Source organism: Myotis brandtii, unplaced genomic scaffold, assembly GCF_000412655.1.
Source record: "Myotis brandtii unplaced genomic scaffold, ASM41265v1 scaffold225, whole genome shotgun sequence".
NCBI lineage: Eukaryota > Metazoa > Chordata > Mammalia > Chiroptera > Vespertilionidae > Myotis > Myotis brandtii.
The window spans coordinates 297,712-306,752 of NW_005358435.1; the positions used below are offsets into that span (position 1 = coordinate 297,712).

Below are 9,041 nucleotides of genomic sequence, written 5' to 3' on the forward strand. Positions count from 1 at the left end.
GATCTGGGCGAAGGGGGCGGGCGGGGAGTTGCTCCGCCGGGAAAGAGCCACCGGTGGCCACTCGGGACCCCAGGAGCCTGTTCCCATTTGGAGCCGCAGAAACTTTTTTTTTTTTTCTTTTTCCCTCTAAGAGCAAGAGAGTCGCTTCGGGGTGGAAGGCTGCGGTGTGTGGCTCCCCCGGGAAATCTTTCTGGCCTCAGTTTATCTCCGAGGCAGCTTCCAGGGCTGGGAGCGGTGAGCATTCCTGAGCGTGCGAGGCAAATGGCGGTTGGGGGGGTCCTGCGGGCAGGTCGGGGCCCCGGGCCGGCGACCCCCGTGCGCGCCGCAGCCTCGCCGCTTCCCTGGGTTTCTAGGTCGTTTGCAGCCATTACACTGGATGTTTTAAGGAGCCTCGGTCTGATTCCGTTCAGGTTGAGGCAATTACGTCTTCATCGCTTTTGAGTTGGTTGAATGAGTTGACATGAGATTAAGCCCAACAAAAGGAAGGCCGGGCCCCAGCAGCTGCCGGCCGGGCCGTAGGTAGGGGTCTCGGGAGGCCCTTTCCCTTCCCTCCTGTGTGTCAGGAAGTTCATCAGCGCTTCTCTACTGTACTTTTCCCGTGGAGCAGATGGACTGCCTTGATACCCATAGACTTAAAGCGCCCAATTTTATAATATGTGGAGAATGAGTAATAGACCTAGGGTTTCTAATAGGTTTAGGGTCTGTAGTGACAAGTGCAGAGCAATCACGTAATGGCTTTTTGTCTGAAAAAATAGAACAATCGAACCACTAGTTTGTGCTTGCTTAGTTAATGTGTGCTGAGAACTTTTAAGGTGTGTCCTGAATGGTAGATGGCTTTTTCTGAGAAGTCATGTTTATTTTAGATACTGTTTTGTTCAGTATTCCAAAGACTGTAGTAGTGTGTTTGTGTTTTTCAATCCTGGTGTTTTAGGTGAAGTCACCCCTTCCCCCCAGTGCTGCCATATTTAATGTTATGTAAGTATTAGGTTCTAGAGACAGGGCCTTCTTTAAAAACCCAGAAGTCAATTTTATTATTTATTTGGCTCATTTGTTAGAATAGGGTTACTAATCTGATCGTTTGGAATTTTAGTTATTTGGTGTGAGGAGGAAGCCTGTAGCTCTGCACATTGATTTGCATGCCGGAGGAGGAAGTAGGGGGAAGATTACGACTTTTCTAGGTGGACACATATTTTAGTGTCCCACTTCTTTAAGTCCTTTAATGTTAACACCTTCTAACACTTTGCTGTTTGACTTTTGCCTTTTTTTTTTTTTAAAGAAATAACTTGTGAGATCGAAGTTTAGCAGTTGTCTTGGGTTCATATTATTCCCTTTCACTTCTTAATTTAAAAAAAAGGGAACTAATATACCACTGAAATAAAGCCTGTAAAGTATTTTCCCCCTTCAGCCTGAAGAATCTATTTAGATCACAGCGTAACCCCCTCCCTTCTCTGGGTAGTAGGGGAGGAAGGAGGAGGAGTGAAGGTTTTGGCTCTGCCTTTACTTTTAAGGTTTAAGGTGGAGGTGGATTTGCATTCTCTTTGTAAGTAAGCCTCCATGTTTGGCAGTGGAACTTCTGGGAGGAATAGCAGCCCAGTCGTCCTTTTAAAGAGGAAATCTGAAAATAAGACTTAATCAAGTCACTTACAAACTGATGAAATACTCAGGAATATAATGGCCTGGCAAGGACAGTCCCTTTATCTCATTTCAGATAAATGCTCATCACTTTTCTCTCATGTAACAGTATTTATGATGAAATGGCATGTTCTTGCCACAGCAGGGTTGCCTTTTCCCAACTCCAGAGCACTCTTAATTCCGAGCTGCTTGGTGAGAGCCTCAGGGGTCCCGAAAGATGTGTTTTCCCACTTTATAAAGTTACATTCTTTTCTCTCCATTGTCACGAACGTGATATTGGCTGATAAGGACTTTGGAGTAGTTTTAATGACTCTTGACTGCCTACAATGTACTACTTATAAAAAAGAGATATGCTTTTATCTGACTCTGAGGGCTGTGATTGGCCTTCTCTTATGTTTTACAAGAAGCTTTGTTTCCACTTGCTCAAAAAAAATTTCAGTTTAAGGTGTTCAAGTATGGCTTGTATGTTATGGGTTTTGAGGTTGCTGTGTATGACTTGTCTTAAATGGTTTAGTCCTAATTTCCTACTTCAATCAAATTCTGTAGCAGAATGGTTAATAGGTGAATGAACAGTGGCTAGGTATTTTCTTTCTTTCTTTCTTCCTTCCTTTCTTTCTTTTTTAGTGGCTAGGTATTTTCAAGCCTTAGGAATAAAAACATGAGACAGTTCTATATACTGATGAGCATGCCAATAGAATAAAACAAATGTAATGAGACTTTAAATTAAATGACTAAATTGGGATAGCTAGAATAGTTTTCACATTACCGAGGTGTTACAAAATAAAAACCTGGAAGGTATTTACAGTCCAGGCATTAAAGGAATCCCAATCATATGAAATGCTCTAAATAGTGAAGGTTTTGGTCCCAACCTGTGAATTAAACCCAGAGCAGTAGGAAGAGAGAAGATTTGTCTACTCATCTCCAGATGTGGGGGAGGGGTGTTGACTAGTTTAAATGCACGTGGGAGACTGAATTACACAAAGACAGCAGGAAATTTCTTAAATTTGGGTGAGGGAAGCTTGATCATTATACCTTAATGGCCTCATTTTGGGTGTAGCAGAACAACTTTACTGAAATGCTGGCTTAAGAATAAGGTGATTTGGCTTGTTTTTCTGCAACCAGTACTACAGTTAGGCACATGTGCAGTGGTATGTGGGGCAAAGGATTTTGAAGCGAGACCATGAGTGAGGGCAGATAGGAATCTGACTTTGAGGAAGTGGGAGGACAGGGACCATCCTTTCTTAAAATCTGCAGCTCTGATAAGCAAGCTCAATTCTTGTTATAAATCTATCTTCCAGATAAATAAAAGGGCAGCCCTTGCCAGCGTCTGCTGTCTCCAGTTGTCCCTTTATGCCTAACATTGGGACCCTCCCGAAAAAGGGCATTGGAACACTTGCTGGCTGCCTGTTCTTCACATCCCCATTACTTCCTGCCCAGGGTAACAGCAAAGCTGAGTTACTGGAAATTTGGGGCCAGTTTGGTAATTTTATGATCAAGTTGAGAAATAAAATTACTAAACCTGAAAAGACAGCTGAGCAAGTTGTATGAGAGAATGAGTTTAATTCCTTAGGCTGTGTTCTTAAGCTTTACCAAAGATGCTGGCTTTTTTGTGGGCTCTTGTGTTTTGTGTATAGGTGTTCCTTATTTTCTAGTGTCAGAAAGCCTTTTGAATTTAAAATCGTTCAAAATTTATAGTGATATGGCCTGGAGATTGAGAGCCCGGATATGTTTTGTTCTTGAATCAGCATTAGGATAAATACTTGTGTGTTTTTTTCCTACCTATATCAAATCTGGATAACTTCAAAAACAGTTCACTTATACCAGAAGTATTTTCATTCTTAATCAGTGGATAAGTGTTGTTCATATATGAATCCACTGAACACTGACTATATGTATTAATTGAAAAGAGACTTTTTTTTCCTTAATTTTGAAAGCAAACAGGTGATTTAAAAGGGCCAACTTACAACTTTAGTATTTACTCTCTACAAAGACAGGGAGGGCAGTATTTATATGTCTGTAAAGAACCACCTCATGCCTTTAAAAGGCATTGACTGCCATGTTTATGTTTAATCTGAAGTTAAGTTGGGTACAATTAAAAACACTCACTTTGGCCTTGTGGGAAAAGAGGTGTAGGGGTGTAGAGTAGTGGTATGGTATGGTATAATGCTTAAAGTTATTTGTATATTTGTTTATATACAAATATATATATGTGTGTGTACCTGTACGCATTCACTATTTTCTTTGTAGAGAGTTAAAGAATACAGGTAAAGATAGAACAATTTGCTTTTTTAGTTCTCGCTCCCTCTCTTTGGTACAGCAATATTCTAAAATCTTTTCAAAATGTTAAGGTAGTACTGGTTAAGTCATAATAAGAACTCATTGATAGTAATGCTTAATCTTGCTTAATTAAAATTCTTTTTTTTATCCATTTTCCTTATAGTTGTCTTTCAGGACAAGATAAAAAATTTCAAAGCCAGTTTACAGACCACAGTATCTGTAATACTGATAATACTGAAACTAAAACTAATACACGGTGCTCTAAGTTCACATTAATATCCTTTAACTGACTTAATTGATTTGGAATGAAGCAGGCAGAGTTTTTTTATTTTTTATTTTTTCCTCTGAGGCAGCGTTTTTAATCATGACATTCAAATATGCTAATGTGATTACATTTTATAGTACTACTGTGGTTTCTAATCCTATTTAGAACTAACTGGGCACTTGCATACAATTTCAAGAAAATGAGCTTATATCCTTTAGATTAGAATCTTCCCAAACTCTGCCTTTGAACAGTCATCTGGTTTTGAATGGTTTAGGTTGGGATGTTGAATATCAACTTTGAGTATTTTAATCTTTTTCTGTCACTTAACTTTTAAACATCTTTCCACAACTATTTTAGGAAAGTTGGGGGTTGACTCCTGGGTGTGACGTTGGTGATTTCCTTGAAATGGTACTGAAGGATTTTAAGTTACAGGTTTTGATTACTACTGTATATTACTATATAGAGTTATCTCCACTAGTCAGATTAAGAAAAAATAGTATGTGTAAAATATGGAAGGGAAACTTCTATAAGAGCTGTAAGTTTCCTTAACCAGATCTTGGAGATAATTTTACAGTTTAAAGGTTCAAATGAATTCGTCAATGACTAGCAGTTTGTTTAGGTTGTATGTTTTAATAATCATTTTATTGGGCTCTTAACTGGGAGGGGGGGTAGTAGATTTACTGGTTACTTCACAATGCGTGGCTATAAATAGAATTTTTATGTGTTTTGGACAGTTTTTGAGGACCATGAATACCTTACTGCTCCATACTATGGTAATGAGTAGTCCACATCAAGAAATGTAAGATACCTCTTATGAAGTACAGCTGTGCTGTCTCAGAGGGTAACTGTCTGGTTGCTTCCACACATAAAGAACAATATTTAAAGTTAAAAACAGCAATTACCAGCCTGGTGGCATTTACTTCTGATTTGTTGTGCTTACGCTTAAATTATTGTGCTTTTCATTAAGCACTGTATAATGTGTAATATTTGCTGATTTCTAGATCTATAGGGAGTGGCAGAATTCACAGTAGCTTTACTCACATTGAGTATCTTAAAAAACAAAACAAAACAGAAGAAATGACCTAAAAAACATCAGACTTCTATTTCAAGCAGTTAGAGCAATAGGGTTCCTATTTTTTTTAGAAAGATGGTGTTGTGGTAAATTAAAAAAAAATCTATTAAGGTAATCACAATATAAATAAAACCCTAGTGTTCTTTCAGAATGTAAGGTTAAACTGAAGAACTTCTTGCCTTTGGTGCCTTGGATATATATGGCTGAGGGTTAAGTGCTATTTATGAGAGTAAAGGTTCTAGGAAAAGTTTTTAAACATTGAAAACCATTTTTGCGAAGTGCTTTTTAGTAGCTTAGTGTGTTTGGAATGCTCCCTTTTCTGCCACTAAAAGCATTTAGAGTGTAAGTGTTGGGAATGTCCTCCTCCCTCCCCCCTCCAGTGCTTTGTCAAGAGAGACAATTGACATTATCAATAGTCATCGTTCTGTGGCTTCTGTGTGCTTCACATGAGGAGGTCTGGGAAGGCTGTGTGCACTCACCCCATTCAGTTGGAAATGGTGGTTGGTTAACAGTAATTAGGTTAGAATGTCTATTTCTCCTTAGTTCTGTATTTATTAGAAAGCCTTTATTATTACAATCCCTCTAAATATTTTTGTTTAGCAGATTGGTTTTGAGTGACGTAGATACTGATTTATAATTTAAGGAAGTGTTTTGTCTACATATAATTTCTAAGGCAGGCGTCGGGGCATTTGCTATTAGGTTTCCCAAGCATGGCCCGCATTTTTGTTTCAGTGGGTCTGTGAGTTGATGGTTGTAAACCAAAGTGATGGTTGCTTGTGCTGGTCAACTTTATGGTATGGTTACATGATTTTTCTTTTTATTACTCTCTTGAAATTTCGGAGAATGGTAATGAGATGGCAGTGTGGAAGTTGTGATGAACATTCAAGTTAACAATATCAGGTGTGGTTGGTGACCTAGGCCAGAGATTCATATACTGACTGTACTATGTAGTGCTGTTCTTTTATTCACCAGGAGTTTATTGAGGGCCCAACTCTGTCCGGGACCCCTTCTAGGCGCGCACTGGAGGTGGTGGGGGAACAAGGCGACGGGGTCTCTGCTCCTAGGCTCTAGGCTCTTTAAAGGGGTGGTGACCCATGGTTTTCAGTCTTGTGGGTGAGTAGCAAGGATTTCAATGACCCAGGGTCGTCTAGTGCCTGGGACAGTTAGGCAAGTTACTGACTATCAGAATCTATCTCACAAGCCTCCCCGGAGGAAGAGCTTCAGTTTTCCCTGGGAGGTGGTCTTCCCCCTGCCACCCTGGAGGACTCCCTGGCCTGTGCCATCTTCCCTCATCTTCAGGCCTCCGCCCTGTTCACGACTCTCCCCTCTCCCCAGGCAGAAAGGAAAGCGCCTTTTCTTCCTTTACCAATCCTTTCGGTCTTTTGTTAGGCTGATAACTTAACCCAGATATTTAACATTTCAGAGATAAAAATGGAACCTACACTGTCTTTCCAGGCTGCTTTTCCAGCCTTTGCCTGGTGGGAAGTCACAGGGATAACCCACCTCATGTTTCTAATCCAGAAACTGGGTGTAGGTTGTGTCTTTTGGGGAAAGATTATTTTTAGAAAAGTGGAATTCCCCAAAACTTAAAAATGTCACAGACTAGTGAATTTTCTTCAAAAAAGAAAAGTTAATAATGTTTGAGGTTTGACATTGTGGGGGGGGTGGGGCTAACTTTGATTTTTGCCAAATTAGGACATTAAAAAAACAACAACACACCTCTACTATGTGCCATTGCATCCTTTGTTTTTTTTTTTTAAAAGGTTATTTTGGCACCAAAAACTAGAAAAGAGCTTAAATAGAGGGCAGTCTTTATTCAAATTGAAATGAATATGAACTCCTCGAGTTGTTTTTCTTTTTCTCACTTAGCTGTTGGCCAGTGAAAACAGTGTTGTCAGGGTTTGGTAACTGCTTTTCTAGAATACGTGCAGGTAATTTCTTCAGTTAAAATAGTACGCGGGATGCTGGCAGTCAATAAATATTTGTTGAATGATAAATGCCTGCATAGAAACCTAAATGATCAGTCATGTATTCAAATATCATTTAATATTTTGATTAGTATAGTCATTAAGTATTCTTTTGACTATATCTGTCCATAAATAGAGGTCTGTCCCCCAGAACCATAGAATTTTGGAACTATGAGGTGATCTATAATTTATCACCTTTTCTGCCACTAAAAGCATTAAGTAGATACGGTTGAGATAATGTGGTGACCACTTTAAGGTTGTGACTCAGGCAGGACTAGAATTCAGGTTTCCGGAGTCTTCTATGATATCCCTCCAAGTTGGTAGTCAGCCCATGGGTTGACCCTCTATTGTGATGGCAAACAAAAGACTAAGAAATTAACACAGAATACTTCAGTGCATTCTTTCTTTACTCTGATCTTTGATCTATAGTCTTATTTGGAAAAGTTTAAAGTTTAGTTTTTTTCAAAATGAAGATAACAAGGAATATGAACAGTTTCTCTTTGATGAGTGTGAAGAAATATTTCCTCGTCTTTGAGCTTGCTCTTTGAGGAAGTGGAGAGAAGGAAAGTAAACTTCTTTTTTTTTCTTTAACGTTGCCTGCCTGTGGTGGGAGTAGTTTGCATGCCCTTTTGTTTTCTTGGGTAGAATTAACTGACTTCAGTTAAAGTAGTTGGGATTATTTAAAAACGGTTCCTATACTTGCTGTAAAGGTGGAGGGTTTTGGCTTTAGAGGTTAATTCTTCTCCAAGAGTGAAAATTGACTTCTAAATCAGCCTTCAGAGCTAAATGCAGTCACATCCCCCCCCCTCCCCCACCAGCCAGTGCACATGCGAAAGGTGGATACAAATGAAAGGACCCATTTCTGACTTCAAGACTAAGTAAGGCATGTTGAACCAGCTCTGTTGAGGATCTTATTTTAAACGTGTACATTCACAAAGTAGTGTTGTATGTATTTCCTTATTGGACAGGAAGCCTTCCCTGATGCTTGTTGAAGGTAGAGAGTTGTCAAAAGCAAATTGGGATTGGGCAGTGGTTTGGGGTGTACAGTATCCAGTGAACCAGAATTTCTCATGGTTCCCTTGGCCAAGATGAACCACCATCTTGAGGTGTTCTGTATTTCTTGAGGGGAATTTTAGGAAAGGTCCCTATTTTGTGTGTTCGACGTGTGTAATCCCCTAGTGTGCTTTCAGGCATGTGTGTTTCTTATCTGCTCTTTTGTATATAAGACAGTTTGAAGCTCTGGCTTTTAAAATTTTACCTTTCTTTGTCATCTTATTTTTATAGCCTCTAGATTTGTAGAGGCTGTTTATAAATATACAGATGTACAGTTCAGTGACATTTTAGATGTATTTATCTGAATTGGACAGTTTCTATCCTGAAACTGCACAGTTTGGATTTAAACCATTAAAGCACCATGTTTTAAGTTTCCTAACTGGATGGAATTCTAGTGATGTAATAGGTGTGCTGATTGGATAAATGAAATCGTTATTTAATCAACAAGCTTGTTTAACAGGCTGGCACTGTGTTAAGTTATGCCTTCTCTGCTACATGGAAAAGGTCCCTGTGACCATGCACCCAGCCCTCTCTTTCGGGCCGTAGCTAACCCTTTCTGTTTTTTCCCCTCTAGGTTTTGGAAATCTTGTCTCCAGATTGCTGGAATTGACTTGCTCAACTGACTCATTCGCTCTCAGTGGAGACAAAGAGAAGTAATGCTTTGTGCTGACTCATATTTGAATCAAAGCATCGCGGAAAGAACCAGTGATACTCTGTCATTGAGCTTCCCAAGACTTCTGAAGATAAGAAGTTAGAGGAATATACATTTTCTTTT

General features: G+C 39.4%; 1 long non-coding RNA gene across 1 annotated transcript; it reads left to right on the forward strand.

Annotated features, from left to right (window-relative positions):
- The first annotated feature begins 939 nt into the window (after positions 1 to 939).
- On the forward strand, positions 940 to 9,035 carry LOC106726089. Its single transcript, XR_001362099.1, has 3 exons — positions 940 to 4,793; positions 4,909 to 5,015; positions 8,841 to 9,035. It is a non-coding gene; the product is annotated as an uncharacterized LOC106726089 (long non-coding RNA).
- Positions 9,036 to 9,041: the final 6 nt, after the last annotated feature.